Here is a 17,899-nt window from a genome sequence, read left to right as displayed (position 1 = left end):
TGGTGACCTCTGGGGACTTTCCTGGGCTGATCTCGGCCTCCCTCTCTGAGAGGGACCTGGGGTAGGTCATCAGTGTGGAGGGGTGGATGGGGGTGTGGGGGGGTAAAGATGTGAATGGAGGGAACTTCTCTTCTCCTTGCTCCCAGGAAATCGATAAAAGATAGATGAAGCGTTCTCAACCAGAAACAGAGCCTACCTTTGGTCTCCACTGCAAGGAGTAAGTCTCTTAGGCAGTGAACACCACCTCTCATGGGTCCGTGGACACCGCCAAGAAGCCTCTCTCTCCATTCCACTGCATCAGTTGCCAAGTGGGCCGGCATGGAAGTGGCGTGGCTATCATCCTTGCCGGGAAATAACCTACTGTTATATCAGTAAGAGGTCGTGTTCGATCAGAGAGGCTTACCAGGACTTTAGTTATATAGGAAAAGGACTAAGTGACACCAGCATATAGCAATTCATTCCTAAAAAATCCCATTCTTCTCAGTCAGGCCTAATATCTTCAACTGCATCTTATAATAGCTCTCTGGGCACAGTTGCCTTGAAATACCAGGAAGGAACTCGGAATTAATGAAAGGAATTATTAATTACTAAGGCACCTATGACTTTAAAGACATGGCCTAGGGGTCAAGATTGTCAGTTATTTATTTATGATTTGTGTTGCTGCTAACTTCCAAACAAATTTGAGATGATTGACACTTAAAGATAGAGGCCCCAGGACAGTGAAATTAAAGATGAAATCTCCAAAGTCATATGGGTGAAGGGAGGAAATGATTAAACCAGAAACCCAGCAGAAGATAGTTACTGCAATTGTTCATTAAACTGAGCTAAAGCGAACGGGGAAATGTGATGAGTTATTGGATAAAAGGAAGCATAGCCATTTGTCAGGAGAGGCAAACTTTTCCCTGACATTCAATGTAAGCACAAATTTATCATGAGAATCTCAATATAAGGACAGTGAGGCACATAATAGACACTTCCTCCAAAGACTTCTGCAGAAGAAGCAGAAACATCCTTCAGATGGTCGTTTATTATATCGACCCTGAATAAAAGCTGAGGTCTTAGGGATGAGCCCTTCTGGATTTAATATAGCCCCAGCTAATGGCTTATGGATTGTTGTAGAGGCAGGTCCAGTTAGGAGTGCTTAAAAGTCTGGAGACAGAGGTCAAATGCTTGGAGAGATGTGTGGCTTTCCTCCTGCAGGCCAGACTGAGAATGCACTCCCCTTGCCTGGGACACCACCTTGTCTGGGACACCACTTTGCCCATTCCCCCAAAGGCATTAGAGATAAACAAGGCAGGGGAAGGTCATGAAAGCCCTTGGACAAAAGAAGACAAACCAGATTACAAAATGGAATATATTATTCATTTACAAAAACAAAACATATATGTAAAGAAAAAAGACTGAAAGGAAATCTGCCAAAATGTTCATAGTGCTAACTTTTGGGTTGTGGACATTTGGAGGATGTCTAATGATTTTCTTTACTTTTCAAACTTCTAGATTGACCTTGTGTAACTTTTACAATAAGAACGAAAAAAGAAAAGGTTTATTTTCTAAATCTTGGTTTTTGAGGTACTTTAAGTGGTGGAGAGGTATCACCAGCAACAACCCATGTTTTCTTTTCTTTTTTTTTGCGGTACGTGGGCCTCTCACTGTCGTGGCCTCTCCCATTGCGGTCCGGACGCGCAGGCTCAGCGGTCATGGCTCACGGTCCCAGCCGCTCCGCAGTATGTGGGATCTTCCCAGACCGGGGCATGAACCCGTGTCCCCTGCATCGGCAGGCAGACTCCCAACCACTGCGCCACCAGGGAAGCCCAACCTGTGTTTTCTTGAACAGATGCTTAAAGTACTCTCTTCTTTCTTTTTCTGATTCTCCACAAGCTACTAAACCTAACCCATCTTTCCAAATTGTGTAAATAAATCACATGTGTTAGTTTCACAATGGGGTAAAGAAAATAATGGAAGAACTCGGCAGCTGTGATCTCCTGAAAATAAGAATGTGTTATTTCATTGGTACAAGTTCTCTGGCAGGAAAGCTGACAATACATGACAAAAGTCTCAAAAATGTGCATACCGTTGTTTACCTGTGGGTACTTATTCTAAGGAAATAATCATGGCTACCTGTGAAGACTGCACAGTAAAATTATCCCTGACAGCATTATCAAAATAGTAAAATGTGGGGAACAACCTAAGTATTCACCATTAGAGATTTAGTTAAATAAACTGTGGTCCTAAGGAACACAATACAACCATCACAAAGAAGAGCTTGGAAGGTTTCTTAATGGCAAGGGGTGATGCTTTGTAATTTTCTGTTAAATGAAAACTGCAGGGACCATTCTACTTTTGGAAAAAGGAAAAATGTATATATCAGAAGGATTATAGACGATTTTCCTTTTTTCCCCCTCCCCCTATTTTTGGCCTATCTATATTTGCTAAAATTTCTAGTACGACTATGTATTTCTTTGGTAAGAAGAAAAAAGGAGAAGAAAGCTTTTTTTTTTTTCAAAGCAGTACTATCTCATAGTTGTTCTGTTTTCTGGAGGAAAACGAGAGGAACATCTCTCGTGTTGTGATGCTCTGTAAGACGCATGTTTGGAACAGGCTTGCTGGCTTCAGGACAGGAAGTTGGAGCTGAATAGAATCACAGCATCTCTAGGCAATTTATCTCCTCTGCTTCTTCCTTTTTGTCCTCCCTTGGCTTGAAGAAATTAATGTAAGAGCCTGAAAGCCCAGCGGGTCCATCCTTCTCTCCTCCCTTCCCATCCCAACGGACATGATGGTAAAGGATTAGGTAGGAGATGATTATGAGGCTTGTCCTGAAACAGCGGCTTCTGGGTGAAGCATCGTACTGTAGTGTGCGTGAGAAGTGACAGGAGGAAAGACCAAGAACAATTGCTGACCCTGACATCAGGCTGGCTTTTATTTATTTATTTATTTATTTTTTGCGGTACGCGGGCCTCTCACTGTTGTGGCCTCCCCCGTTGCGGAGCACAGGCTCCAGACGCGCAGGCTCAGCGGCCATGGCTCACGGGCCCAGCTGCTTCGCGGCATGTGGGATCCTCCCGGACCGGGGCACGAACCCGCGTCCCCCACATCGACAGGAGGACTCCCAACCACTGCGCCACCAGGGAAGCCCTCAGGCTGGCTTTTAAAAGATGGCATGTTCTTCTCAGGATAAACCAGCTTCTCAGAGACAAGGACTCAAAAGCAGTGCCCCTGTGTCTTGTGTATACACTCCTTGAGATTTATTTGGCTTTTTGCTATTAAGTTCAGCCCTTGGAAAAATTCATCTCAGTCCAGTTTCTTACCATGTTTCTCCTCTTTGCAGACAGGCTAAGACAGACGAACATTTTTCCACTTGCTTTCCCTAGCTTATAAGCCATGAGGAGTGAAGGGAAATGTCTTCAAGGGAAAAGAATAAATTTGGCCATGTCAGAAGTGTTGTCTGGACTTGGAGCCATGAGAGGAAAGGGATGTCTGGTCGAAATAAAGACAGGCAGGAAAAATGTCATTAGGGAGAAGGCAAGAAATCACAGACTACAGGAGTCCTGGGCTTGGCAAGACACAAATGAAGCTGGCCAAGTGCCTCATAGTCTGTTGAGATGGTTCTTAAAGTATGGCCCAGGGATCTGGGTGGGCCGTGAAAGTTTCCCATGTGTTTCACAGAAAACAAGGAAACAGGTATTTATTGAGGGTCCCCCAAATGCAGGATGATTTGCATGTGATATCTCATCAAGCCTCACCACAGCCAGAAGAAGGAGCTGTTGTTACCCACACCCAATAGGTGCAGAGATTAAGGTTCAGAAGGGTTGAGTAACTTGCCTGAAAACACACAGCTAGAAAGCAGAAGAGTCTGAATTTGAACCCACACAGGTCTGACTCTGCCATGCAATTTCCTTCGGTGTCCATATTTATAATATGACAAAAGTAGATGAGAATATTTAGGACAGTGCTCTTGTCTTGGCACCGGTCAGCTCCAACTATCTGTCAGAAGCACTTGTTTTGAAAACTTTAAAGGCTTTCTATTTCTGCCATAGATCAGTTGTTTGCTTTTGAGATTGTAAATAAAGGGTCAGTACACAGTGTCTTCCCAAAGCAGGACTGATTTCCTATTTACTCTTGTGAGAGATTTTTAAATTTGTTTTATTTTGCTTTGGAATTTTGCACTGGTCAGCAGAAGAGGGGGCTGGACTTGCTTCACTGGAGAGGATAATGGCTAGACCTTTTCAAGAGGCTCTGCTCATCACAGTGAAGATCTCCCTTCCCTTTATCAAAGGTTTGGGGGCCGTGGATAGCAATTGCAGGGCTTGGTTATTTAAGAAACAGATTTTTATAATTGATTTTGAAATATGTTCAAACGAACAAGGACATTGCAAGAAGAGTACCAAGAATTCCCATCACCCCCTCACCCCGATTCTCCATTTGTTAACATGTTACTTCATTTCCTCCATTCTTTTCTCTCTCTCTCTCTCTCTCTCTGTGTGTGTGTGTGTGTGTGTGTATCTACCCATTATCATTATTCTTTTTCTGAAGTATTTGAGAACAAGTTGCAGACGTGATCCCTCACACCCCTAAATACTTCAGTGTGTAACTTCCCCAAATCAATGACACTATCTTAGGTAACAACCACAAATCCTCCAAATCAGGAGATGACGTTGCTACAATAGGACCATCCAATTCACAGATCTCACTCAGAATTTGCCAAATGTCCCAACACTGTTTGCTTTTCTTTTCTGGTTCAAGAACAGTCCAAGAGCTCATGTTGCTTTTGGCTGTCATGTTCCTTTATTTCCATTCAATATGGATCAGTTCCTCAGTCTTTCCCTATCTTTCTTGACCTTGGCAGTTTAAAAAGAGTACAGATCTCTCACTGGGTTTTTCCAGTGCTTCTTCATGTGTAGACTCAAACCATGCATTTTGACAGGAAAACCACAGAAACGAGGCTGAGGTCTTCTCAGTGCATCTCATCAGAGGCTCACGATGTCAACCTTTCACCCCACTGGGATAGACCCTCTGTCATCTGGTCAAGGAGGTGTCTGCCAGACTTCTCTACTGTAAGCTCACCAGTTCCCCTTTGTGGTTGACAAGTATTTTGTGGGGAGATAGTCTAAGTCTATGCCATATCTTATTCCTCATCAAACCTCTACCCAGACTTAGCATCTGTGCATGCCTGTACCAATGACCTCTAAGATGGTTGCCAAACAGTGACAATTGATTTCCATCATTCCTTCTACATTTGTTTGTTGACATCTTGTGGTAAAGAAGAGTTACCTCTTCAGGTTTACTTGTCTGTCTATTTCTGTCTATCTAACTATCTATCCATCTATCTATCTGTCTATCTATCATCTATATCTATCTATCCATCTATCTAATCATCTATCTATCTATCTATCTATCTAGTCATCTATCTGTCCATCTATCTATCTATCATCTATATCTATCTATCCATCCATCTAATCATCTATCTATCTATCTAACCACAAGCTTACATCAACCCTTCCAGCTACAGTCTGTCACCTTAGGATTCTTTCTAATCTTTCCCTCTTCCATATTTGTAAATTCCTTCTCCCACAGTGAAACACTTGGCTCCCATTAGCCCCCAAATACTTCCTTTTCCACTCACCCCCCTTTCTGTACCCTGCAGCGTTTCCAGCCCTGTCACCACCATCTCAGCCCACGGCGACTTCCTGGGTCCAGGGCCTTGCATCGTCTCTTTGGTCGTGCTGCCTCTCAGCCCCCAGCCATACTGGTATCTCCAAGGGAATGGAAGAGAAAGGAAGATGAAGAAGAGGAGGAGGAGGATTTTGTGAACTTGGTCAGTTTCTTCAGGATCGTTCTCTCTTGCTTCCCTCTGTACTTATTCCAGTCTGGGAATCACCCTCACTCCTAGGCTATGCTAAAGGGATGGACCTATTTTTAGACTAAAGGACTCCCACTCTTCCAGGTGATTGGATGGGGGAGAGTCAAGGCATTGGTTGGCCAACAATCGGTGAGATGGTTGAGTCCTTTCTGTCAAGGACTTGAGCCAAAGCTGGTGGACTCTAGGCAGCAAAGCTGGGGCTTGTGCTGAATGATGTGGCAGCCACTGCACACAGGTGGGTGGCCAGTCTGCAGAGGGAGCCGAGGATCATAGGCACGGGTCCAGCTTGCGTGGAGCATGACGCTCTTACAACTTGGGGGTCCGGTTTAAGAAAAAGATGATGGATACGAGTATATCAACTTGTAGGTTTTAGATATTCCTTGCTCTTTCCATTACTGTTTTGATTAAATGAGTCCAAATGGCTTTCTGATTCTTGCACCAAGAAGCCAGAACTCTGAGTATTCAAGCATTGACAACGAGCAGACACTAGCTATTTTTTTTCTTTCGATTTTGAAGGCCAACTCAGCTCAACATTTTTGTCCCTGAAAAATGTTCCTCTTAACTAGACCACTGAATTGCCAGATAAGGTTTGGGATTTTGCAGCAGTAAACAAAGAAGAATCAGAAGTTATAGTTTTGGCATCACTACCCCAGATTTTCAGTCTGGTTCACGAAAACGCCCTCTAAATCAAGTGTCTGAGTGTCCTTCAGGATTACTGTTGATTCAAGATTACTAGACATGCTTTAAATCCAATTCCAAATAACTTCAGAGTTCATGTCAGAAAAAGTTTACAGACTCGCTAGCAGGAGATAAGTTTTAGAAGTAAAAATTAACCCCCCTTACAGGAGGCAGTGGGCCCCAGGTGAGCAGAAGCAGGCTGCTAATTAGGGAAGCTTCCCAGGGTTAGCTGACTTGCCAACAGGGGGCAGGGGAGTGGGGGGGTAGAGGGGTCCCTCCAGCCCCCTCCCCTCTTCCTCCATCCTATTCTTCTCCCATACAATCCAAGAATTGTTAGTGATTTGGGGGACCGTTTAGGAAGGATATTGCAAAGTTAACATCGCTGATGTCAAAAAGAAGAAAAATCACCCAGTGCTAGAACAGGAGGAAGCTTTCTCACTCTCTAGGCAATTCCTGGCTCAAGTTCTAACTGTACTCACTCACTAACTTTCCTGAACATTGGGGTCCCTCTTCTATAAAATGGGTGTAAAATCAACACCAAAAGCTCTTTGTAAATAGCAAAGTAAACAACAATAATTCAACCACCGCTAACAGTTATGTATTATGTATGTATCAGGCTCTTTTCTGAGCGCTTACATTATTTCATTTAATCTTTACAACAATCACATGTCTAACCATATGACATACAAGTATTATTATTCCCATTTTACAAATGAGGAAACTAAGGCACAGAGAGGCTAGATGATTTGCCCAAGGTCATTTAACTGATAAGTTGTTATTTTTATTACATTCAAAGACACTGGTTCAGAAAAGACTGAAGTGACTTGCTCAAGGTCACGGCATTAGTCTGATGAAGGGATAGCTTTTTAGTTTCAAGGGGAAATTAGCAGCAGGTTCTTTTTTTCTTTTTTTTCAGTACGTGGGCTTCTCACTGCTGTGGTCTCTCCCGCTGCGGAGCACAGGCTCCAGACGTGCAGGCTCAGCGGCCATGGCTCACGGGCCTAGCCGCTCTGTGGCATGTGGGATCTTCCCGGACGGGGGCATGAACCCATGTCCCCTGCATTGGCAGGTGGACTCTCAACCACTGCGCCACCAGGGAAGCCCAAGCATCAGGTTCTTTTCCCAATAAAGGGGGAAAGCTGAGACATGGAGGACACTGAAGTCTTATGAGTGGTGGGCAAAATAAGCCCAAGGTCTGATAAGAGATGAAGAAAACTTTCAAATCCTTTCTCCAGCAGGTTGGAGCATGGGGGTGTGGAGAAGGGCTGAAGGGCTCTAAGATTCTGGTACTTTCTCCTCTGGTGAGGAGAGGAGCAGCCCTTCTGTCTGTGGAGCTCAGAAGGCCAGCATCAGCAGTGTCAACCCACAGATGGCCTGTTACCTCAGCTGCCCCAGAAACGTGCCCCTCAGGGGCTCCCACTGAGTGGCTGGGCTGCCCTGGCACAAGTAATCACCACCCTTTAAAAGCATAGCGCTGCAAGTAAGATGCACTTTTACATTTCAAGCATAGTGTCTTCTACATTCATATTGCCATGTTACAATGAAATGGCATCAGCTAGTTCTTTATGTAAGACCTATAGGCTTTGACTAATTTAGAGGACAATTTGGTGACCTCCCCCCCAAAGAAAATCTTATTATAAAGGAATATTGCTTGGAGGATGTTCAAGCCCCCAAAAGGATATTTGCTGGGGACCCTCTCAACTCAGTTCCATGGCTGTTTAGTGGCAGAGCCAGGACTAAATACTTCTTTGGACTTTGGAGCTTGGCCTGTGGGATTGTTTTGATGTGGGTCCAATCCCGTGTTTATCACTCACTCACTGAGGGAATTTGAGCAAACTACTCATTGTTTCTACACCTCCCTTTCCTCCTAGGTCTGTTGTGAGGATTAAATGAGATAATGCCTGTGAAGGCTTAGCGTGGGCCTGGGGTGGTATTGCAGAAGAACTGTTATTTTAGTCTAATGTTCTTCCTATGGCTCATGAATAATACTCCCAATCTCATTCTTTTGAAGTAGTCTTTTGTTTTTCCTTCAATTTTTTTGAAGTATAACTGACATACAATAATCTGCACATACTTAAAGTGTACAGTTTGATGAGTTTTGACATACGTATATGCCCATGAAACCATCACCACAATCAAGATAATGAACATATCCATCACACCGCAAAGTTTCCTTGTGCTCTTTTAGAATCCACCCCTCCACCTCCCTCCTCGTCCCCCAGCAAACACTGATCTGCTTTCTGTCACTATAAATTAGCTTGCATTTTCTAGAATTTTTGTGAATGGAATCCTACTGTGTGCACTTGCTTTTTTGTCTGGCTTCTTTTACTCAGCCTAATTATTTGGAGATTCATCTATCCTATTTATTATTGACTTGTTTCTTTGGGGGGGTCGTCCTTTTCTCCCTCACATGATGGACAAAGTATTTCCAAGTGAGAGATGTGGGCCAGTGGAGCACCTTCTCACGGTCCTGGCTGCGGTTTCCAGGCGTACACTTGCGGCTGCCTGAGGTTTCTAACACTTGCGTTCTGAGCACTCAGGTTGCTCCCTGTGTCCCAGTAGCATGCAAGTGCAGGTGGCTCAAATGCAGCAGGACTTCCAGGGCACACACCAGGCAGCCTTCTCACATGGCACGTGCCCAGACCCCATCTCCAGGATTCATAGGTCTGAGGGGTGGCGAGGTTGAAGAACGCTGTTCTCAAGTAATGGCGCGAATTTCCAAAAGTCACCTGGCCAGTAAACGTTGAAGCAAAAGGGAGGGATTTAGGGCAGCATCTGGTGGTAAGAATCACATTTCATAGACAAAAGTGAGATGCTCTGTAGTGTCTGAAATCCATTGTAAGACATCTGTGGGGCATCATGAATGTGGTATCTACAGGTTTTTTGACTGCACGTGAAAATAAATCTGCTCCCTGGGCTTATTTCAGCATTCTAAACATATGTGACCAGAGTGCCACCGAGTGCTGTGTGGACCAGGAAATCAACAAGGGTGGTGCCATCACCTGCCTCCACACTGGGATTCCAGAAAACCACACTCAAGAGGGCACGGAAATCAGTATCGAAAATGAGACACTCAAGTTACCACAAAGAGCTATTTTTGCTTATTCCAAATTGCTGTGTTTCTCTAAGCAGCTATTTTCATGGCAAAGCCAGCCTCTTCCCTAGCTATGTATAGGGATGACTCAGCAACTTAAAAACAAGTGGGAAGAGAAAAGAAATCTGCAAATAGGCTCACACGCCAGGGATAACCCTGGGGGTAATTCAAAACGTAGTGCAAGTTGGTTATTTTCCAAAATATCTGGCCTCTTTGAATTCCACTGTTGGGTTGGAAACCATCATGAGCTAAATATACATGAATGTTGGAGGGTCACTTTCTAGTAAGCGCTCAGTGTTTATACAAATAGGGATTTAGGAGGACAAGTCTCCTCCATGTCTAGCGGTGGCGGTTCCCTGTGCTGCTGCTTGCTCCGCTCTCCAGGGATTGGGTGTTGATGACAGATGAGGGGAAGCGCGGGTCTATGTTTAAAGATCTCTGGTTTTCTGACTGTTGCCAGGGAGAAGGTGGACAAAAGAGGAGCACAGTAAAGGAAGGTCACCTCAAACATTGGTTCAGTGAGTCAGTTAACGATTATTTACTGGTTCTACTGCCCGAAATACATTGGATCTACCCACTTGGCTCCATCTCCTTTGCTGCCATATTTATTTGTCCAGGAGGCCATTATTTTTCACCTTGTCTAAGTGGACTTTCTGTTTTCACTGCAGGCTCCTCCAGGAGTCCATTCTCCATCCTGCAGCCAGAGAGAGTTTTTCATTCCTTTTTTTGTTTGTTTTTTTAATAGTTTTGCTTTTTATTTATTTATTTTAAACATTTTTATTGGAGTATAGTTGCTTAGTTTTTTTTTTTATTGGAGTATAGTTGCTTAGTTTCTTAGTATAGTTGCTTGCTTGCTTGTACAGTAAGTGGATCAGCTATACGTATACATATGTCCCCTCTTTTTTGGCTTTCCTTCCCTTTAGGTCACCACAGAGCATTGAGTAGAGTTCCCTGAGCTACACAATAGGTTCTCATTAGGTATCTATTTTATACATAGTATCAACAGTGCATATATGTCAATCCCAATCTCCCAATTCATCCCACCCCCCACCTTTCCCTGTTGGTATCCATACATTTGTTCTCTACGTCTGTGTCTCTATTTCTGCTTTGTAAATAAGATTGTCTAGACGATCTTATTTACAGAGAGAGCTTTTCAAAAGTGGAAATTGGACCAAATCACACCCTTGATTAGTAGAAATGCATAGTAAAAGATCTGGAAGCATACCTGTCCTACCAAACTCTTCATAGTGGGTGTCCCCAGGGAAGGGGTGCAGGAAGACCTGAATGTTTTTACTGTGTGGTTGGAATTGTCTATAGTGAGCTGTATTTCTTTCATGATTTTGAAAGGATCTCAAATGTTTAATTTGGTCCCTATGTGCTAGGAGCCCTTAATCTTGCATTAGAGTCCTAAACACTGAAAATTCGAAGAATTATGCTTGTTCGTTATGGCCTCACAGGGCAGAAGCTGTGATCATACAGTGGAAGTGATAGGGGATGTGAGCTTTAAGAGGGAGCCTGCATAAGCAGAGCTGCCCAAAGATTCGCTCGTTGGCCAGCATGGGTGGTGACGGCCAGGACAGGTGTTTGGGCTGAGGCTGGGTGCCTTCTGCTGGAAGTGGTGTCAGGGACTTGAGTGTCACATGCCCTCAGCGTCCCTGTATTTCTGTGATTCCACGTGATGTCCCAGAAGGCAGATTTTTTTTTTAGCCTGACTGCTAAGGGGATATTGTCCAGGGGCCTTAGTCACTGTCTGCTTTCTTTCTTTTGTACCTCCAATTTCTATCAGTCAAATACATTTCTAGAAGCCTTGAATTAATCTCTTAGTTTCATGTGCCAAGAAGGTTATGGATGATGATCCTTCTGCAAGGAAAAAAGCACACATAAGATGCACATGGATCCAAATTGGGTACTAAAAGTGGAAAGAAGAAGGGATCCTGGAAAAGTAGCTAAGGAGAAGCAAACAGCACAACATTCCCTGCTAACCTCCCTTCAACCCTAGAAGCCACTTCGCTGTAACTCCATTCCCGGTGTGCATGCCCTGCTGCTTCTGGCCGCTCACTTTCTGACCCTGGCTCCTTCCCCAGGGACAGACCACTCCCCGATGTAGCTCCTTGTATGGCTTCTGGAACGGAAGTCATAGTGCCATCCAAAGGGATGACATATCCTTCGCGATGTCATTATTCCTATTCTGGAATAAATAGAGATATTAATCTGATTGGACAAGCACTTTGTGGAGCCTCCCTTGTTCCCTGTACTGTCCCAGACATTTACAAGTTGCTTGAACCATGTTTTTATTTTTTCCACTATCCCAAGGCCATACCGTTTTACTGTTTAGTATACAGATCGTGCCTTGCACAGAGTAAGTGCTCAATAAATATTTGTTGAATTGATTTTCCCGTTCGGAGATGTGGCAGAAAAACCCTCTTGCTTTATGCGCGTAACCAGGGTAAACCTCGGGTTCTAAGCTGAGGATTGCCTGGATCAACAATAACAAATGTACCCCAAGGATGGGAGTGGGGGGCAAGGACAGGAATATGAGCTGTAGGCAAGAGTCAAGGTCAGAATTTGAGAGTGTGTGAGACGAGGAACAGATGAAGGCATGTACAGCCAAGGAAGGTCGTATGAGAGGTTCAAGGGCCAGACGTTGCCCAAGGGCGGCCGAGTCAGACTCCCTGGGCTCATGTGTGTCCTCTTGCACATCCCTTTGGGTAACTCAGTTAATCCCACCCACTGAGCCCCATGCTCATCAGTGAAACGAGGCGGCCCCTAGTCAGTGTGAGGATTTAATGAGGGAGCTAATATATTTGAAAACACTATACACTGTGAAATGCGATGCAGAGAAAAGGCGAATTAGCAAGATTTGAACACATCTAGTGACCTTTCAGAATTCTTTACAAGTATTCTTCTGCCTCCATCCCTCTCCTGCAGTTTTACTCCCAGAAACCCAGTATCTCTGAGATGGAGGATCTTGGAGTTACTCTGGCCCATTCCCGTCCTGTTCTAGACTAGGAAATGGGCTCAAGAGATTCAGTCACAAGCGGCTAATTAAAAAACAAATCAGGACTTCCCTGGCGGCACAGTGGTTAAGAATCTGCCTGCCAATGCAGGGGACACAGGTTCGAGCCCTGGTCTGGGAAGATCCCACACGCTGCAGAGCAACTAAGCCCAGGCACCACAACTACTAAGCCTGCACTCTAGAGCCCGCGAGCCACAACTACTGAGCCCGCATGCCACAACTACTGAAGCTGGCACTCCTAGAGCCTATGCTCCACAACAAGAGAAGCCACCGCAATGAGAAGCCCGCGCACCGCAACGAACAGTAGCCCCCGCTCACTGCAACTAGAGAAAGCCTGCACGCAGCAACGAAGACCCAACGCAGCCAAAAAAAAAAAAAAAAAAAAGCAACGAATCAAATGGTATCAAACTGATCAAAGGTTGTCAGCATCGGAGTCTTCTAATTTAAAGGTTTGCTTTGTTCTTTATTCCCCTGGTTTACATTTTACTTTGATCCCACATGTCATTTTAAGGACACCCTGATCACTATAGAAAAATGGGGTCTAACTTTTGAGTGTGTGACAGAGAAGCTCACTCAGCAGCCCCCAGACATCCTGTCTTCCTAGTAATGATAATTACCGCAGCTCAGACCCTTTGACTCTCTGCTGCTCTGACCAGGCTACTTTGGAAAGGATGACCTTCTGCAGGGTCTGCATCCCACTGGTCAAGGCAGGAGGAAAAAATAAAGAGCCCTGCTCCCCCGTGTCTGCAGCATCACCGTGCTCTCTCTTGCCCAAGGGCAAGTCTCCTTCGATTCTGTCTGGTTTCCTGCCTGGATCCTGCTTCCTGCCACCCCTCCATTTTAACTGATGTCTTGACAGAGCTCAGCCCCAATTCGTTGGCAAATCCACCTGAGCTTCCCTGTTTTGGCGCTGGTTCAACTAACCGCACGGTACCCGCAAACACGAGGGGTTGATATGTAGCCGTGTGCGTGTATGTCATAGAGAGGATACCTAGCGGAATGATTACAGAACCGGTCCGAGAATGAATAAAACATGTCCTGTGTGGGTTTTTTTTTTTTTTTTAACAAAAAGACTAAAAATGAGAAACCCGAAGAAAGATGGGCACATTCTGTTTTGGTTTGTCCTTTTTCGAGCGCTGAGTCCCAGGAAGGCAGAGCGCTGGGCGAGGGAGGGCGGGGAGTGGAGCCAGAGCGCTTTTTGCCACCTCATTTAGCAGACTTCCAAAGGCAGCCACCACCTCAGTTTTTGGGAGACATTTCATTCTGCTCATGCCCACGGCCCCAAAAACCTGCTGGCCCAGCTCGGCTGTCCCCCTGCAGCCGTGCACCGTGACGCACCTGCCCGGGGCACCCCAGCTGCCCCTGAGTCCTGGCTATTGAACGAATGGCCGCTTGACCTCTCCAGACGTCTCACCCTGTACTTCTTGACTCGGAAACCAGCCTTCTTGCTCTGCGGTCTCTTGAGACTGGCAAACCTCTTGCGGGCTCCCCACATCGGTCCCTCCCTACAAAGGCTGATTAAGACAGTAAGATGCAAGACACATTTGCCAAAACACCAAAGGCATTGCATAAATATGTGAACGCATACATTTGTTAAAAAACTGGCACACAATACTGCTAGTGACTGAATCAGAGCTGGCTGGGGAAACACAGATAAGCTATTAGCAAACTCGTTAATTTGTGGCACTTGGACACCATGAAGAGCGTGCTGGTATTGGAGGGCTGTGTGTTCTCACACACTCACTGGCTGTGTTGCTGCTGGAATAAGTCTCAGTTTCCTCTTCTGCAAAATGGGCTTAATAGTCAAAAACAATGCCCATCCTATTTACTTTATGAGGTTCTTGTGAGGATCAAAGAGTGTAAAGTTCTATGAAGCCTAAAAAAAACCTATGCTTGCATACAAGATTATTAGTTCCATAACTAGCAAAGTGCCTTGCTTAAAATAAGTGCTCACTAGACTTTAGAACTGTAGTTTGATTGTGAAAGAAAATGCTATTATTTCATGGCAGTTTGTACCTGACATTCTTATTTGTTTGCCTCTTTATTACCTGTCTCCTCCATTAGACTCAGAGCTCTATGAGAGCAGGAATTCTGACCATCTTAACTCAGAGCTGTAGTCCTTATGCCCTGGGTGGTTTTGGTACATTGATAATTAAGTAGTTCTGGAGTGGAGGAATGACAGCTTTCTGGCTCAGAGGGAAGCAATGGAGGGAGTAGTTAAATGGGCTTAATTCTTGTGAATGCATGTTTATCTAACTAGAGCTTGCTGCTGGTGTAGAAACGAAAATATACCTTAGAAAGCGACCAGATCTCTTAGAGATGGAAATATGGATGGAAACACTGAGCATGAGGAACAGGTAAGAGAATTGTGAATTTTGAGTAGAGAGAAAACATTTGTTCTAAATGTCTCCTAAAGGGCTGACTCCTTTTGGGTTGCCCCAGAAGGTAGACGGGGACCTGCAGAGAGATGGAGTTTGTTTTAGTTAAAGGTATTTGAAAATAGGTTGGCCCAGGAGGCATGAGTTTCTTGTCAGAGGAGGTATTCAAGAAGATGCTGGGGCTTCCCTGGTGGCGCAGTGGTTGAGTGTCTGCCTGCCGATGCAGGGGACATGGGTTCGTGCCCCGGTCCGGGAAGATCCCACATGTTTTGGAGCAGCTGGGCACGTGAGCCATGGCTGCTGAGCCTGCGCGTCCGGAGCCTGTGCTCCACAACGGGAGAGGCCACGGCGGTGAGGGGCCCGCGTACTGCAAAATAAAGAAAGAAAGAAAGAAAGAAAGAAGAGGCTGGATGTGTTTGTGGAACTAATGTTGTAGGTGGATGAGTTACTATGTTGCTAGATGAGATATAAGATGGCATCCATGGCCCTATTTAATCCTGCCTGTAAGGCTCTGGAGGCAAAGTCCAATATAAATAAGTAATATAAAATAATAGGGAAAGAAAAAGAAAGGAAAGGGGGCAGGGAAAGGAGGGGAAGACATGGGGGCTTCTGCTATTTGCTTCCTTGAAAATCTTTTTCATCTGCAATCCCAGGTCCCCTTTGGGGAACCTCAGACACCACCCACACTCAACTCAGAGCAACCCGTGGTTCACATCCTCCTTCTCCAGCCATATCTGTGCCTCTCACTGGGTCACATGGCCTGAGTCTAGCCCTCAGCTCCAGTCACCTCAATCCTTAGTCACCCTTCCCATCAGACCGTCCTAGGGGCAGCTCTCCACCTGTTCTCCTTTAGTATAAGCAAGACAGTTATTTACTTCATAAGAGGGGCTTTTCATGTATGACCTCAAAATACTCACACCGAGTGGGATTTGGTAGCCCTCATAGATTGCATGTTTGGGTCCCGCCAAAATTCATATGTTGAAACCTTAACCCTAAATTCATATGTGGCTATATTTGGAGATGGGGCCTCTAAAAAAAGTGGTTAAGGTTAAATGAGGTCATAACGGTGGAGCCCTGATCCAATAGTATTAGTGTCCTTATGAGAAGAGACACCGAAATGATCACTTGTGTTCTCTCTCTCTCTCTCCTGTGTGAGGACACTGTGAGAAGGTACATGTCTGCAAGCCAGGAAGAGTTCTCACCAGAAACTGAATCAGCCAAGCACCTTGATCTTGCACTTCCCACCTTCTAGAACTCTGAGAAAATAAATTTCTGTTGTTTAAGCCATTATGATATATTGTTATAGCAGACCAAGAAGATGAATACACCCTCTTAGAGGTAAAGTAACTTCAAGAAAAAGGCATGAGTTGAACCTCAGTTCTGCCACTTACCACCAGGGGGGCTTTGGGTACATTGTTTTTTCTCTCTGAGCTGCAATGTACTCGTTGGTAAAATGTGGATCTCAATATTTATCATAGAGAGCTACTGCGAGGATTAAGGGAGGAGTCTTATGTAGGGTATGTGGGACACAGTAAAACTTTACCTTAGAAAATGTTAGATTTAAAGGAAGATACCCTTGTCTTGAGGCATGAGCATCTCTTGGTGTGATCCCTTGGAAGGAAAAAACAACAGCCATGACATAAACCACCTGCCCCCACCAAAGCTGCCTCCTCTGGACATTGAACTTGAAGTTCCCACTTGTCTATCAGTTACCCTTTGGGTTGGTGGAAGAGTGTGCATTGTCTACCAACACCAGCCTCTCCTAACATCCACGTCCAAGAAGTCCTTTGTGTGCTCCTCTCCGTAGAATTTTGGAGTCACAGCTAAGTGAATCAACCAGTCTGCCGGAACATTTACGTTCTCCTGCCCTCCTGAGCCCTGTAGACATAGGTCATAATTCCATGTGCACAATTTCCAAGTAACGATCATGGCCCCAGGGCTATAATTCATTTCCTGAGGCCACCCCTGGAAGGACACCTGGAGGTCCCCGACTGAGGAGCCAACCTACCCACTCAGCCCATGAGCATTGGCAGCTTGTTAGATCAAATCAGAGGCATGGAGAGATTTATAGTTTATCTCAAAACACCCTGGACAGAAATGTCAATTCCAGACAAACGGCAGGAGAGGGTACTTGGTACCGAATTACGGGCCTCGCTTCTGAGGAGCAGCTGGCCTGAGTGCTTGCCTTGAACACTTCTCAGCGTGCCGTCTCATCAGAGTGTGCACATCTGGACTCCCAAGTAAGAGAAAGAGCTATACATTTTTCTTGCTGTTGAAGTATGGCTCCCCGGGGACCCAGCAGGTCTGGCCAACACAGACACTTCCCGCATCCTGAACTCAAACAAGCCCACATTCTCCAGGATAACAGAGGGAAAGCTTCCAAGTCTACAAGCTGCTGTCAACCAAGAATTCAGGCATCCTTGCTTCGTGCTGAGAGGAAGCTCTTAAACAGATCACTGCCTTGGCTGAGCTTAGCGGAGAAGGAAGTAGAAAATGTGATTAACATGTAACTATAAAATGTTGCAGCCATAAAAAGAGAAGGGAAAGAAGTTAACACGTAAGTAATGGCTGTGTGAATGGCCACATCAAGCCACTTCCAAAAGCTCCATCTCACCAAAGAGCAGTCATCTTGGTTGCCAAGTGGAAACTGCGTTAAGGAATCTCAAAATTAGTACCATTCTGCCAGCAGCCACACTAACTGTACGGAGATTCTGACCACAGTCAGTTTGCTAGAGTCTCTGATGTCCTTGCAGTTGACTTTAAAAAATATGACGCATCCTGCAGGAAAAATGATGGGGGTTGGTTGGTTGGTTCTCAAACTGCATTGTCATAATCAGGTGTGACATGTTACAACTCATTTGTTTCGAAAGTAAAGA

Source organism: Mesoplodon densirostris, chromosome 1 (assembly GCF_025265405.1).
Source record: "Mesoplodon densirostris isolate mMesDen1 chromosome 1, mMesDen1 primary haplotype, whole genome shotgun sequence".
NCBI classification, from domain to species: domain Eukaryota; kingdom Metazoa; phylum Chordata; class Mammalia; order Artiodactyla; family Ziphiidae; genus Mesoplodon; species Mesoplodon densirostris.
The sequence above is the reverse complement of the archived record's forward strand: the minus strand, read 5'-3'. Positions refer to the sequence as shown.